Source organism: Manacus vitellinus, unplaced genomic scaffold, assembly GCF_001715985.3.
Source record: "Manacus vitellinus isolate BGI_N305 unplaced genomic scaffold, ASM171598v3 scaffold_39_pilon, whole genome shotgun sequence".
NCBI lineage: Eukaryota > Metazoa > Chordata > Aves > Passeriformes > Pipridae > Manacus > Manacus vitellinus.
In genome coordinates this window covers 6,420,426-6,434,582 of record NW_021940534.1, presented here as the reverse complement: position 1 = coordinate 6,434,582, position 14,157 = coordinate 6,420,426, and positions in this window count along the sequence as shown.

Here is a 14,157-nt window from a genome sequence, read left to right as displayed (position 1 = left end):
TCATAGCAATAGCCTGAATCAAACAAAATATGCTCATTTTTTCTTTTCTCACAGGTTTTCTTTGTTCATCTGAATAATATATTTATTTTAACTTAAATTAAGAAAATTTTACTTAAATTAGGAAATTTATAGTTCCTGTAGTATGAGCACATTAAAGTACAATATATGAAGCTAATAAAGAAACTTCACCCTATTTTTCAGCTCCGCAAAATCCATCAGTTGAAAATAGAAGCAGTACTTTTTTGGGAACATTTTGACATGTTATTGCTTAACTGTATCTCTGCAGGATTTGAAACCACTCAGTCAGTCTTACAATTGGGCTTCTCAGGACTTGAATCAATCAGGTGCTAAATGTCCATCACCGCTGTCCTGTAAGATGTTGGCTGCATTCACGTGGCCAATCACACTCCAAACCACCTGCATTGTTAACATGTAGAAACATGCTGGGGTCTAGAAGCAAACTCAGTTTTAGAGCAGTGAAGATGGGAAATGGGACAGGCCATGAAACCTGGGATGCTCGGAATCACTTTTGCTCTTCACTTGGCATTGTAGACGTGGCCTGGGTGTTCAGCATGCTGTATGACATGCACAGCTGGCAGCCTGAGGACTGCATACAACACGTGGCATAATATCAATGGTAAGTCTGTGCTTACCTCCTGAGTCATTATGATAATTTAAGACCACTTGCTCTAGTGAACTTTTGTTTGCCTTCACTTGTCCCATCTACTCTAAAACTGGTATCAAGATTACAGAGGATTAGCTTACTGTAAACACAGTAGCTGACTTGGAGGGTGGGCACCTGGCTCAGTTTTCCCTGCAAAGGGCTGTGGAAACCTCTTGGTCTCAGCCTGAGAAGAATAGAGAGCAGACAGGAGGGAAGAAGGGAGAAGGAAAAGCTGGTTTAGGTAAGGACAGGAGGCAGCAGGAAGGCATTTTTTAAAAGCTGATCCACTGTAAAATCAGTTTGTCCTCTTAACTCCTTACCTTCTGTCTTTTCCTTCCATAATCCTAATTTATATGTTGTCTGGGACTGGGACTTTTTCTTATTTGTAAAGCAGGTGTGACTGTTTTCCCTGCTGTAGCCTTCCAAGTACTGCTGGATTCCAAAGAGCAAGCACAGAAAGAAAAATGGACAGTTACTGACACTTATAGGGCCACTGACAGACTTGCTTCCTGCCACTAGGTACTGGAATTGGATTTTAAAATCAAACATTATTTTCTGCAAGGAAGCATTAATTTTCAGAATCCTTGGCATACAGTGGCCTGAATACTGCAGTCATAATTCTGGCAAAACTCCCAACAGACATCAAAGTTACTTTTTCCTTGATTCCAATCTGCAGGATTGTGCTTTTTAGTAGAAACATGTCATATTTATGTGGCCTAATTCCCAGAAGTTCCAAACAGACCCATAGTATGGTGCCAACAAAGGAAGTGGAGAGAATGAGACAGCTTGAAATGTAGTCATTAATGAAATTATTCATGTTGCTTTCATAATTACATTTATAACTGCATCATCATGGTGTGATGTGTTGATTAGTGTCCTGAGCAGTTCACGTAATTAAACAGAGCATAGGGAATTAGCAGACTTACAGCAACAATGGGTACTGTTTCTGGCACATTTGTGTTCACAGCTGTTTGATGGACTGGGAGGTGACCACAGTGTGAGAACTGACGAAGAGGCAATGGCTTCCTTCCTTTGTATGCTGGTGTGATCTTGTGTCTACAAAGGGAATTTGCCCCTGCAGCATAAATGTGGTGGGTGTCTGTACCTGGTATGTACTGCTGAGCATTACCTGGATGCTTGATCAAGGTGCCTGATCTTCTTGATGAGAAAGCACCCATACATCTGCTCCTTTTTGATGTAGATGTCTGCAAAGTTTGCAGTGAGTTACTGCCACATATTTGTATTCAGCAGTAGACTGCATTTGGAATGCACCGTAACACTTGATCTGTATAAGTTAAATTAAATGTGGGCAAATGCTCCACATCACTCAAAAGGGAAAACTTGTGCATTGTCTCTGGTCACAATTTAGCAGTCTGATCATAAGCAAATACCTTACCTTCTCTTTTGCCACGTGCCAAGTTACAGTTGTGTTGGGAGATGCTGGTAGCACTATATAACATATGAAAAAGACTTTGAATGTATAGCTTAAATATTTGTGGTTATTAGAGAGAATTGACAGATGTTGTCTTTGGGCAACATACATTTTCAATGAAGGTCTATGACAAAGACAACAGTCGGATAAGTCTCTGCTAGTCCAGCCAAAAAACAGTTTCTACTAGGGAAAAGGAGTGACATCTTTTTAGGGTGCAGATTGGAAGAGGAGATCTTCTTTTGGAGATTGTCTTGTTTGTATATGCCACACTATCTCATAGTTAGGGCCAACCTTAAGACCACTGACTTGGTAATCTATCTATTAATGGTTAGTACCAGATGATTCAGAGGCACAAGAACTCTGATCCAATAGCATTTAGTTTAGTAAACTGCAACAACAAAAAAGGCATGATCCAAAAGCTTAGTTTTACCTTTGTATTCTTTCCATCTTGCCATGTTATTTATAATCTTTTTTCAGATGTTTCATAAAGTATATACTCACATACAAAATGTTCTTGGGGGGCTGGAGGGAGTTCAAATAATTGCAGCAAACTAATCAAGTGTCTAATTTGCATTGGTTTATGTGAGCACTTAAAAATGGTTCATAACTATCTTGTAATAATCCTTATAGGTTTTGATAGAAATATATGTTTTAAGGCACTTTGTATATGCATGTTACTTGTTTCTTGTCTATATACTGAACCACATTAAAATAGCAAGTGTTGACACCTCCCTGATTTAGGTTCTACTCTTTACACTCATGGGTATTTGAACCCATACTGCTGTTTCGGTTTTCTGATTTTCATGGTAAATCTGCGATTTTTTCTGGAATATTCCTTCACATTCTCACTCGTGAAATGTCTGCTATCTAATATTTATAACACAAGCACAGAGACTTGTACTAGTCTGCCAGCTTTATTGCACTGACTTGACCCTCTCATTGCTAGATGTCAGTGTAAAAGTACACTTATTATTACACTTTATTGCACCAAGAAAGACAAAGGTAATAAATTAATATTTTTTACTGAGTTTTCTCTACATTTATAGGAAGATGTACTCTACAGTCTGTATACTTCACTTCAAAAATGCATCTGTATTAATCTATGATAATGGCACTGAATAAAATTTATTCTATGATTTTGAGAAATTATGGTTTAATTAAATTGATCTACTGAGTGCTTGAAGGTAGCCTGTATGAAATTTATATGTAGTACACTGTAAGATTCAGTTGTTATCATTAAAAGAATATTATTGCATAAGATAAATGTGATCCACTTATTTCTTTGATTTCTTCTAGTATCATTATTCTTTCAAAAATGAAATCTGTTATTTTGAAGGAATCTTTCCTACTGTTTAGCAGATTAATGATCATTCATGACATTATTGGTTCTGCATGCAGTAGATAACTTTTGTATAGATTCCTGTACTAATACTGTACATCTCTGGAGACTGACAGTATAACTCATCCACTTAATTTTTTGCAGCCTGATTCACAGATATCTTACTTGACAGTATTCTAATTTCTAAGTGCTCATTTTTATTCTGAAGTATTTTTCCCCATACTAATCTTTGCAAAAGAATACCAACAACACAATCCCTGCCATTTATAGGATATCATCTCCTGATATTTTAATCTTTTTTTTCCCTCGACTAGTTTTGACATAGGCAGTTTTTCACACTTAGCTGAGATAGTTTCACAGAGGATGGTATACACCACATCAAAAACACTATGCTAATCTGAACTCAGTCACAAACCCAAGTGAAGGTTCTTTTTGTTTGGCTATTCTTTTGGGTGGGTTAGCAGTTTGGGTTTTTTTGTTTTTTTTTTGTTTGTTGGTTTGGTTTGGTTTGGTGTATTTTTTTTGGGGGGGGGGAGATGGGAGGAGTGGTGAAATTGGATCAGAAGTTTCCTGAAAAGCTTTAAAATGAAGTTACGATGTAAAGAATTGCTGGTAAATTCATTACAGCTTTTTAAAAAAGAAATGAAGTCAAGTAGTACATAAAGCACATAGTGCCACAAACTGTTGTTAGGAAATTAAATATTGTTGAACTTCTATGAGAGACTTCTAGAGTGAACACAACTCTTGTAGAGAATGCTCCCACTGGCTGAAGACCTGTCACTGTTCATTCCAACGGGGAGCAGGGTCTGTATGACCCTGCTCATTGAAGTAAATGGAAAGTTTATTTCATAGGATCATAGAAAGCCTCCCTGGCTGATTCTCAGTGTTTCATCAGTCCTGTTTTTGCTGAGTTTGAAGACAAAAAGTCCCATGTAGGACCATGGTCCAGCAAGGTGGGCTGTGCCTGTCTCCTCAGTCGTACTGGCATTAAAAATGTTGTAAAGTGTTCAGATGGAAATTCCAAGTAACTAGTTATTAGAAATCATTAAAAAAATTTAGGAGGCTGAATCGATTAAACTGGGTTTTGACTTCTTTCTTTTTTCAACTTGGAATCATTAAAAAAAAAAGTGGGGGATTTTATGGTATGTCATATTAACTATGAATATATTTCTTCTCTGTAGTATGGTCTCAGGTTATCCAGATTTCTTCTGATCATACTGTTTTTCTGCTTCTACCATCCAGTCATCATGCACTTCATTAACATGTTGAATCTCTGCCTGTTTTTAAAGTCTTTTTACTTCCTGTGTTGATTTGTGTATTTGTTCCTATGCCTCCAGGAGCTATTTCCTTCCTCTTGTCCTAAACCAGTTGCTTTTTTACTATGCAGCTGCCTTAAGTCTTAATTCTGCTTTGTTAGTCTTCTAGCTTCAGTTTAGCTTTTTTCCCCCCCTTCACTATGTCATTGTTTTGCATTTGTAAAAGTTGGCATGTACTCCAGAGTTTATTGCTAGTAAATTCTTAGATATCTTTCTCTTCTTTGATTTAAGTCATAAGATCAGTCAGTTTCTCCTGTTGAAGTCTTGTTTTCCTGCATGGCTATTGTTCATAAGTGGTGCTAACTGAGTTTTCTTATGTCTTTCCTGCAAATCTGTTTTGTCTGCAGGGATGATTTCCTTTTCCTGATTCTAGGCTACTTGAGACAAACATTGTACTTTATAGTAGCAAATAAGAAAGGAAAAAGGAAAAAAATAATATTAGTATTCTTTTCCCATTATCACAGGTAAATGAAGCCCAATCTTAAGGCTTGTGCTGTTCAGCCTGCAATTTCATGCATACTCTTAGCATATACACACTTTTTACTTTTTTTTTTTTCATGCCTAGGAAGGTCTTAAACATGCAATTTCTATAATTTTCCCAGTGTCCCATGTAGCTGAGAGCTATATTCCAAAGCTTTCTTCATGACTACTACTGCAGAATTTAAATTTGGATCTTATAACTGTAACAGTATTTTGTGACTTTGCCATAAGTTTTTCCTTTTTATAGATGTGAATCCTAAATGCTATGTGCCTCCCTAACTGTGTGATGCAAGAGTATGATTTGTCATTATAGTTCCAGTCTTAAATCCATTCAGCTTCTCAGTCTTTGTGAGCAACTTCATGGAGGTAAAGACTGGGATTATGAGTCATAAAAATGCCATTTTATATTCTGTATATATTGTGGTCAAGGAAGAGCCAAAGTAATGTTTATAAACATTACACCTTGGGAAAAGCTGTATTGATTTTATCTAGGCTACCCATGCTTTTTCATTTTAATCTTAGTACTTTCTCTGCTAGACATGAATTTTTCCTCTTTTAGTGTTTTCAGTAGCTTAAATTTACTCACTTTTGGTCTCATCAAAGGCAGTTGCCAGAACTGCTCTCTTAGGTTCCTGGAGCTCCATGAAGATACTCACTGTCATACTTATGAAGGGGAAGAATAGAAAAATCAATTTTACTTGGATGGCAATTGGAAAAAATACATTTTTCTCTGGCATTCTACTTTCAGAATGTTTTATTCAGTCTGTTTTTTTAGAAGTAGTGGTGAGTTCTGAGTTTTGTGATTCTCATTGGAATTTACTTCATGCTTGCAATATTAATTTCTTTCCATTAAGGGGGGTTTTCTGAATATTTTCTGAGAAAAGAACTAAAAGCAATGATGGGTGTGTGCCATGGCAGTAAATGTTTTCTGAGGCATACATGTATTTATTTAAATAGTTTAATTAGAAATTTCATTTAAACTTCTTGAGCATTAAGCTGTACACTAGATCATGATGTTTCTGGATTTTCATGGCTTCAGGTTTTAAGATTGTTTAAGACTGAAGTGTGAAATGGCGTTAATCCATTCCCAACATTCAAGAGCCACTTCTTGTTTTCTTTTCCTGATGTGTTGACAGAACATATACATATTCAGGAAAAGTAAAAGAAGACAGTGCACATGTGGATAAAGAATATGAAGGTAGTCCGCCAGTTTCTCCAAGGAGGGGCTGTGTCTCTGTTAGCAGTGAGACTTAAGACTTCTGAAGCTCAGTTAAGAGATTCTTATTTTCCTTTTTTCCCCTGTAAGCTACATCATTTACCTATGTGCAATGTGTGAATGAAAGAAAGAGGAAAGGAGAAGAAAGATTTTTTTAAATATCAGCTACCAGTAAAGGAAATGGAGCATAAGTTATCTATATGTTTTGGGAAAAGGAATTTTACTGTATATATATATAGTGTGTATATATTTATTTAATTATATAAATAAAGTTAGGTGTTAGTAATAATCAGTGAGCACAAAGAAGACCAAATTTTTAACATAGGATCAGTCATGATTGAAATTATCCTTTTGCTTTTTCTACGAAAAAAGCCCGGAAAACGGAAAACATTATGTATTTTGTGTAAACTGTCTACATTTAAAATTTATTTTTTTTCTGACCACAATTTTTCTAAATTCTTTTTTGTTCTAGTTTTTAGGGGTGCATATGAGTCTAAGGAAAGCATAAGCATCTTCTAAGTTGTTGATTTGAGTCTGAAATGCATTTTTTTTGCACTAACATATGTATGGGTGTTTTTCAATTACCCTTCTCATGCAAAGGGAGTGTTCCTCTAATGCACTTGGATCCTCTTTATAGCAACTCATCACTTTCAATCCAACTTCAAATACAGCTGGATCTTCCAAAAAAAAAGTGCATGTAGCAATGTGTGTGAGAGAAAAGGCCAGGGTGTTATGGTTTTAGATGAACATCCTGTATAAAATCACTATGTTACCCCAGCATTCATACATGTTCTGATCCACCAGCAGTTTGGGAACATTAAGTCATCAGGTTGAAGCTCAGCTCTCTAATTAGCAGACTTTTGCATGAGATATTAAATATAGGCTCTCGAACTTTTTTTTGGATATTACAAGATTCCAGTGTTGTGTGACATTACCATGGAATATAAAACAAAAGCTAGAGCTAACTAGCATGGCTTCTCAATCTATTGTTGATGTTGTTTTGATGTTTATACAGAACACTAGGTCTCTGGATAATGAGGATGATGGAGAGATGATAGTTTGATTATCCTGCTGCTGTGCTTTTGCTGGGAACTGATGAATCCTTCACACTTTTTACTATCTCAGGCCAGTGTTGCTGGGGAGGATGAGAAAAAATCATAAAGATGACATGTTTGCTGTCCTGTTCCCTGATGGGGCTCCAATGTATTACCTGGATCTAATTATCTCATCTCCAGTTGACAGAGAGGCTTCCATGGCACGCTTTCCATCACTGGGAGCCTCCGCCAAGCTTCCAGTGGGCTGTCTAATAGCTTGATATATTTTTGGACCTCCTGCTCATTGGATGAACAAGCTGAAGTAAATCATGTGTTGACCTCAAAGCATTTATAAACTGTAGAACATTATATTCTCATCAGAGCCATAGGGGCAGTAAACTATAGTTTCTCTGCTGTGAAACATGGTTTTGGTTATGCACTGTATTACTAGGGTTGTACTTAAACAATAATATATCATTTGTGGCACATGTCGCCTTCTTTATTGAAAGGCAAAACAAAGAGTTGAGGACAAAAATCATTACTACTTTAGCAATTTTTCACAAAATGCTTTTGTTTTGTACTTGACACACAGATGGGACATTGTACTGCAGTGTAAATGATGTATAGCAGCATGACAAATTTCATTTCTTTTATAAAACAAGAATCAGAATAGTGGATGAATTTGGGGGAATGGTGTTAACTTTTTTTTTTTGGTAGCATTAAAAATAAAATAAAATAAATAGAGGAATAAATAAAAAATAATAATAATTAAAAAAGAGATCAATTGCAAGGGAAAAATTCCTCTCAGAAACTATTTGAGCCCTTTAATTGTCTTGGCAGATATTGATTAAAGCACTTAAATGAAAATATTGAAAACAATAAACTCACTTGTGTTAGAGCTTTTGAATCACTCTGATAGTGATAATCATGACTGAGGAAGACTTTAACACAAGGTGTTACATGTTAAACCAAAGCTGGACTAAGCAAACAATAGAAGATCAATTCTTAGGAAAGAAAACAGTGTTCTTAGCACTGCTTTCAATCACAGACTCTTTGGTCCTTCAACCATTGAAAAGAAATATAAATACTACTTTTCAGTCCTCTTGGTTCAGTTTAAGTCTATATTACTGTAGTGTATTACTGTGTGATACGTCACACTGTGAAAGATGTCTGGTTCTGGGGGAAATGTTTTGGATTTGGTTTTGTTCATGTGGTATAGCTTTACTTTTTCCTTTTACAGTGGATTTCAAGGAAACATGACCAAAATCTTTACTACATTTCCAACCACCAAATTTTACTTAACATTTCCTTGTTATTAATCTGTAATAAGAAAATAAGAATCAAATAGCTGTATCAAGAGAGTATCCCAAGATACAAGCACAAGAATGACATACTCTGAAGTGTTGTACACATGTGAAATGGAGCATAAGTGAATGAGAAAATTTCCACTGTTTTCCCAAAACTGTGTGTGAAAGTGTTTCATTTCAGTCTTGTTTCTGGTGCAGCTGAAAATCAGTTCCATAGTCCTACAATACATCACAATTGGTTTTGTTTCAGCATGTGCTGAGTCTTGCCATTTTCACAATAGCAAAAGCTAAGGAACTTTTTAGCTATTTGTCTTTGTGACTGCAGAAATCCCCAGTCTGGACTGCTGTATCTAGATTGTAAACAATTAAAAATTTGAGGTTTTTCACACCTACCAGTCTGGAGATGGTGTGTTAGAAAGATAACGTCTATCCGAAAAGTATGAGTCTGAACATGACTTGGGCTTTGAAGTCCTCTTTCCTCTCTGCTACCAAAATTTTGAAATATTACAAAATTCTATGAAGCAGGTGAGGAAAAGATATCCACTCTAGATAAGAGGAAAAGAACTAGGATATTGTTCTATGAGTAATGAATTTATGAAATCTGTGATTAGGTCCTGTGTGGACTCTGGTAGCTAACAGAGTGATTGCTAATGTTGCCATCTTTACCTTAGTCGAGGCACCTATTAGATCTCTTTCCCTATCCATTTATTTGAATTCATTACATGCAGTTCTCTAATACATCCAAGCCTGTATTCTTTCTGGCAGACTTTGTTGGAATTGGATTGCAGTATTTAAAGTCTTGGAGACTCAGACACAAACACAAATGAAGAATTATATATATGTGATTTCCCCAGTCTAAAAGAATGTACTGTGTTTGTACAACTAGAACCAGAGGCTGCAGAGAGGTGTGTTTTTAGTAACTACTAAGGAGCAATCTGAGAAGAAATTAATTACATAAACTTTAGTTTCCATTAGTGTCTTGCTTTATCTTTTCTCCAGTTTTGCTGTGTTATAAACTGTGAGCACAAAGCTGGAATAAAATGATGGTGCCTGCCTCCTTTCCCCGTAAATTCCCATTGTAAATCCAGTATGATGCCATTTATTTTGACTGCAAGCTTAGGTATGAACTGTAATGATTTGCACTATTTTGATTGTTTTGTGGTTAAGGGTATTTCCTTCTTTTACTTCCTCCTGTCTGTCTTACGTCATACAGAGCTTCAATCTTATCCTCAGCTGGTCTAAGTTGACACAGCTTTGCCTACATTAACAGTGCTGCAGTTATTTACATAAACTAAGGATATGTGTATGGGATTAGCATGAGTCTAAGAAATGACAGCCTAGAAGTAGGGAAATATCCAGGCCGAAGGACTTGTCTTGAAGTCGATAATTAGCCCTGATAACAAAATTTTTTGCACCAAATAGTCTCTTTTTGAGTATTTTGAGTAAAGCTGCTGAATTTATTTTTATGAAGGTCTATTGAAGTATTTTACCCTAGTCTCCTTGTTAGTCAGCATGTGGTCCACAAGTTCTCCCAGGGCAGCAAGGTACATACTATCCCTGCAGCCTGACATTGTACTTTCTTTGGTCCCTCAAAGTATATAGAGAGATGAGATATGTGAAAGAGGAATACAGGGGTCATCACATATCTAGAACTTAGGCATAGTCTGGGCAGACTGTATTCACAACCCAGATTTTGCCTGGATCTGATATTTTAATTGCCCTTGTCCAGGATATAGAAATTTAGAAATAATTCCTTACATGCTAGGCAATAATAGCTTGAATATAGATTTATTCCCTGGATTGTAGGAAACCTGATTTTTTCTAGCTGAACAGTGCATAACCTTTTCTTTGTCAAAACCAGCTTACCAGGTGTCTTATGTGTCTATCTGTAGCACCTTCCTCTCTAGCAAGATGGAGGATATCTGACAAAAAGAAATCACAGTCGGATAAACCCTTGTCCCTCTGCTGTTATAGGCAGAAGCTATGACAATGTTATGTCACTTGGACATCCAAAAAATCTAGAGAGACTCCTGAGACAAGGTTTCTTCTATCTTCTGCTAGCTTTCTGTGGGTAGTGCCTTTTTTTCCCCATATGCAAACATCTAAACTAAATGAGATCTGTCTTTTCATCTGCTGGGCTGCAGGATTTGTCCCCCAAACTGCTATTATCTCTTGTTAATGTCCTGTGTGGTTATGGTTTTTTTGGTGGTGCTCATCCTTCCTGCCAGGGAACTTCAGAAAACAGAAACCTCAGACAAAGAAAAGTTAGATTTCCTTTAATTGTAGAATTGACTCAACGCGCTTGCAACAAACGTGGGTAGAGCCCTTCCCAAATCTTCATTCGCGAAGGCCAGCCATGATGAGAGTTGACAGCAGTTGCAGTGGCTGTAATCACGTACATTAGCTGCTAAATTGCCTATTGGGGGTTTCAGTTAGAAAGAGAATTTTGACAATAGTGTGGAGAAGGTGAGATCCCAAGGAGCCCAAAGGATAGTGAAGAAGCTAGTAGTAGTTATATTTTGGATCTGGAGAATGAGAAGATGTCAGGCAAACAAATATATTTCATAGAAGCTATATCTGCTTTTGGTGGGAAGATGGAACAAGTTGAGACCAAGCCCTTTGATAATCATGAACTGCCAGCTGTGGCCAAAACCATGTGAATTACAACTTGCTATGGCTCGTTGTATGTTGATGCATGGCTAATAATTTAAAGAGAACCAGTTTTCATTTGTTTTCCTTTTGATATACAGCTGCAAGTCTAAGGCAGGCTTGACTGCATAGGACATGGTAAAAATCCAACAATGCTCTAGGAATGACTACAAAGCAGTGAACAGAAACTGTCCCAATTTCAAAATGAGCACCATGCCAAGAGTGAGGCATAACTTTCTTTTCAATGACAGGAAAATGTGTCAGGAAATTTCATTCTCTGGGCATCTGTTCCATGCCTTACCCCTCTTCCCCATTGATCAGTCACAATGCATGTTTGTTTGTGTGACAGTGGAGCAATCTGAAAGCAGGCAACTTGCAAATGTGTCTAACGCATCAGTTGTCCTGCAGGTCTTTCAGAGTTGCTTCACTCATCTGTACTGATTCTTGTGTAGTACTTAGAGTCACTGTGTGAAGGACACATTGTAAAACACTACAGAAAGATTTTAGAGAGATGGTAAGATTTTACATGTGCTGGCTACCCTGGCCCCACTTGATCAGGTGTTCAGTGAGTTGTCTGTAGCAGTTAATCCTTAGCATGGCATTGTCACTGTTTGAACAGAAGCTATGGCGTGAATAATACAGACATTTCTGACTTTACATGCTGTCCCTTTCCAATGTCTGTCTGTCTACCGTGGAGTAGTACGGCTGCAGTCCCAGAAGGTAAGGTCCTTGAGGAAGATCAGAGGCACCTGGAGTTATTGTGCTGGTGGTGTTTGAAGGCTGGAATGCTGTAGGAATAGGAATAGGAAAGAGAATCCTGAGGGGTGGTGAAAAGATAACTGATTTGAGTCTTCAAAGCTGTCTCCTTTCTGAACAAGGGATGGCCATTTCAAGCACTGGGCTGATCTTCCCAAAGACCATATATCTGTTGTGCGCGTGCTGCTTAGTTGGGTTTTACCTTAAAGAGAAAGGATCACCACAATGGGAAATTACAAATGTCCTCACATAAGAATGAAAGGGAGACCTATAAGCCTTATTCTAAGCACCTTTCATCCCTCTACTCCACAACATGTCTGGTAGTTAAATCTTTACGCAACCTTCTACCGACTGGTCTGTTTAGTCTTCCAGCCCTTGTAGGAATTTTGTATAATGAATGGCCCTTTCTACCCTCTTCTGAATTGTTTTCCCTACCCCAATACCTGTTTCACATGATTTTCCTGTTGTTCCTTGAGGTTTTCCTCTGAAAATGAGTTTGTGGGTTGAAGGAGTGCGAGGGGTGAGAGTGAGATGAAAATTTAGATTGTTGTCTTTTCTTTTTTTTTTTTTTTAAGTGAAATAACAGTTACTTTCCACTAATAAGGCCTACCAAGCAATGAGTTCTTAAACCAACTGCTTAGTATGATAGCCTGGTACTAATTTGTAGCCAATAGTTATTTATTGTATGCTCATTGTGAGAGTATTTTGCATACCATTTCACTGAAAAGCTTCCATCACCCCATGTCAGCTGCCTGCTACATCTTGATCTGGTGTGCAATGATGAAAGTCAGATATGAGTTACTATAATTGTGCAACGAAAAGATGGAAATTACTTGAAAGTTAGGTGAACTGCAGTTTGAATTTTACAGGTTTCTGGATTTTAAAGGATTCTGAATGTCTTTTTATTCTGCGTGCAGTATTGCAAATGTTCTTAACTGGAGATGCAAATAATATGTAAAGTTGGGGCTCTGCTTCCTGGTTTTTCAACAAAAGCAATGGGTACACTTAGAAATTCAGTAATTTAACCTCTGGATTACTTCATCTGTGTTTGCTCATTGCTTTATGAATGCAGATGTTGTTAAAGATTTCATGCTAAGAAAAAAATCCTTTGTCACTATTTGCTGTACACAGTACAAATTATATGACAAAGTGGGAAAAGCATATCAGGTTTCACTATAGAAAAGTCAGGAAAGAGCCACTCCTTTTCATGTGGGAGAATCAGATCATGTTCATCTTAAATTCAGTAGCAGTTTTACTGATTTAAGTCATTTCAGGATTGTGCCTAAAGTGACCTGTTCTTCTGGTTCCTTTGAAGTTTGTAACAATGAACAGTCTGCCCAACATTGTGACATTATGGGAGCTTATTTCAAAAATTCAAGCATAATGAAAAATACCCTTATATTTTCCACCTGCACCTCAGGTAAAATTAATTTGTATTTTAAACCAAAGTAAACAGACATGTTTCACAATGTCATAAAAATAATCATGCATTAATATTTTTTTTCATTACTACTAAATTTTATCTCACATGTAAGTTTTTTTCCTGCTCCTTGACTTCCATTTTCAATGTCTCTTTAGGCTACCAGCATTTGAGGCAGTTTATGTCTTCTGTAAATATGAAAGGCATAATGTTATCTACAGGTATACCATATATACAACTGTATCTACAAATGCCTGCTGAGATGATGACTCAGGTTGGAACTAAGATTTATACGCATTTAATTAAAAATAGCCAGCTTCTGCCTTGTGGAGCTGGAATTGATGAACCCAGGAGGTAAGGAAGGTGATAAGATTCAGGTAAGAAGGGAGCAGTAGCAGGGAGACTGTCAGCACGTGCCAGGGAGTGAAGCAGTCACTGTAGCCCAGCCACATGGATGCATGGGACTGAACAGCCATGTGTGCCAGCACCTTATATTTCAGCCCTCGGGGTAGACAGCAGGAGTATTCTGGTCAGTCTTAACTGC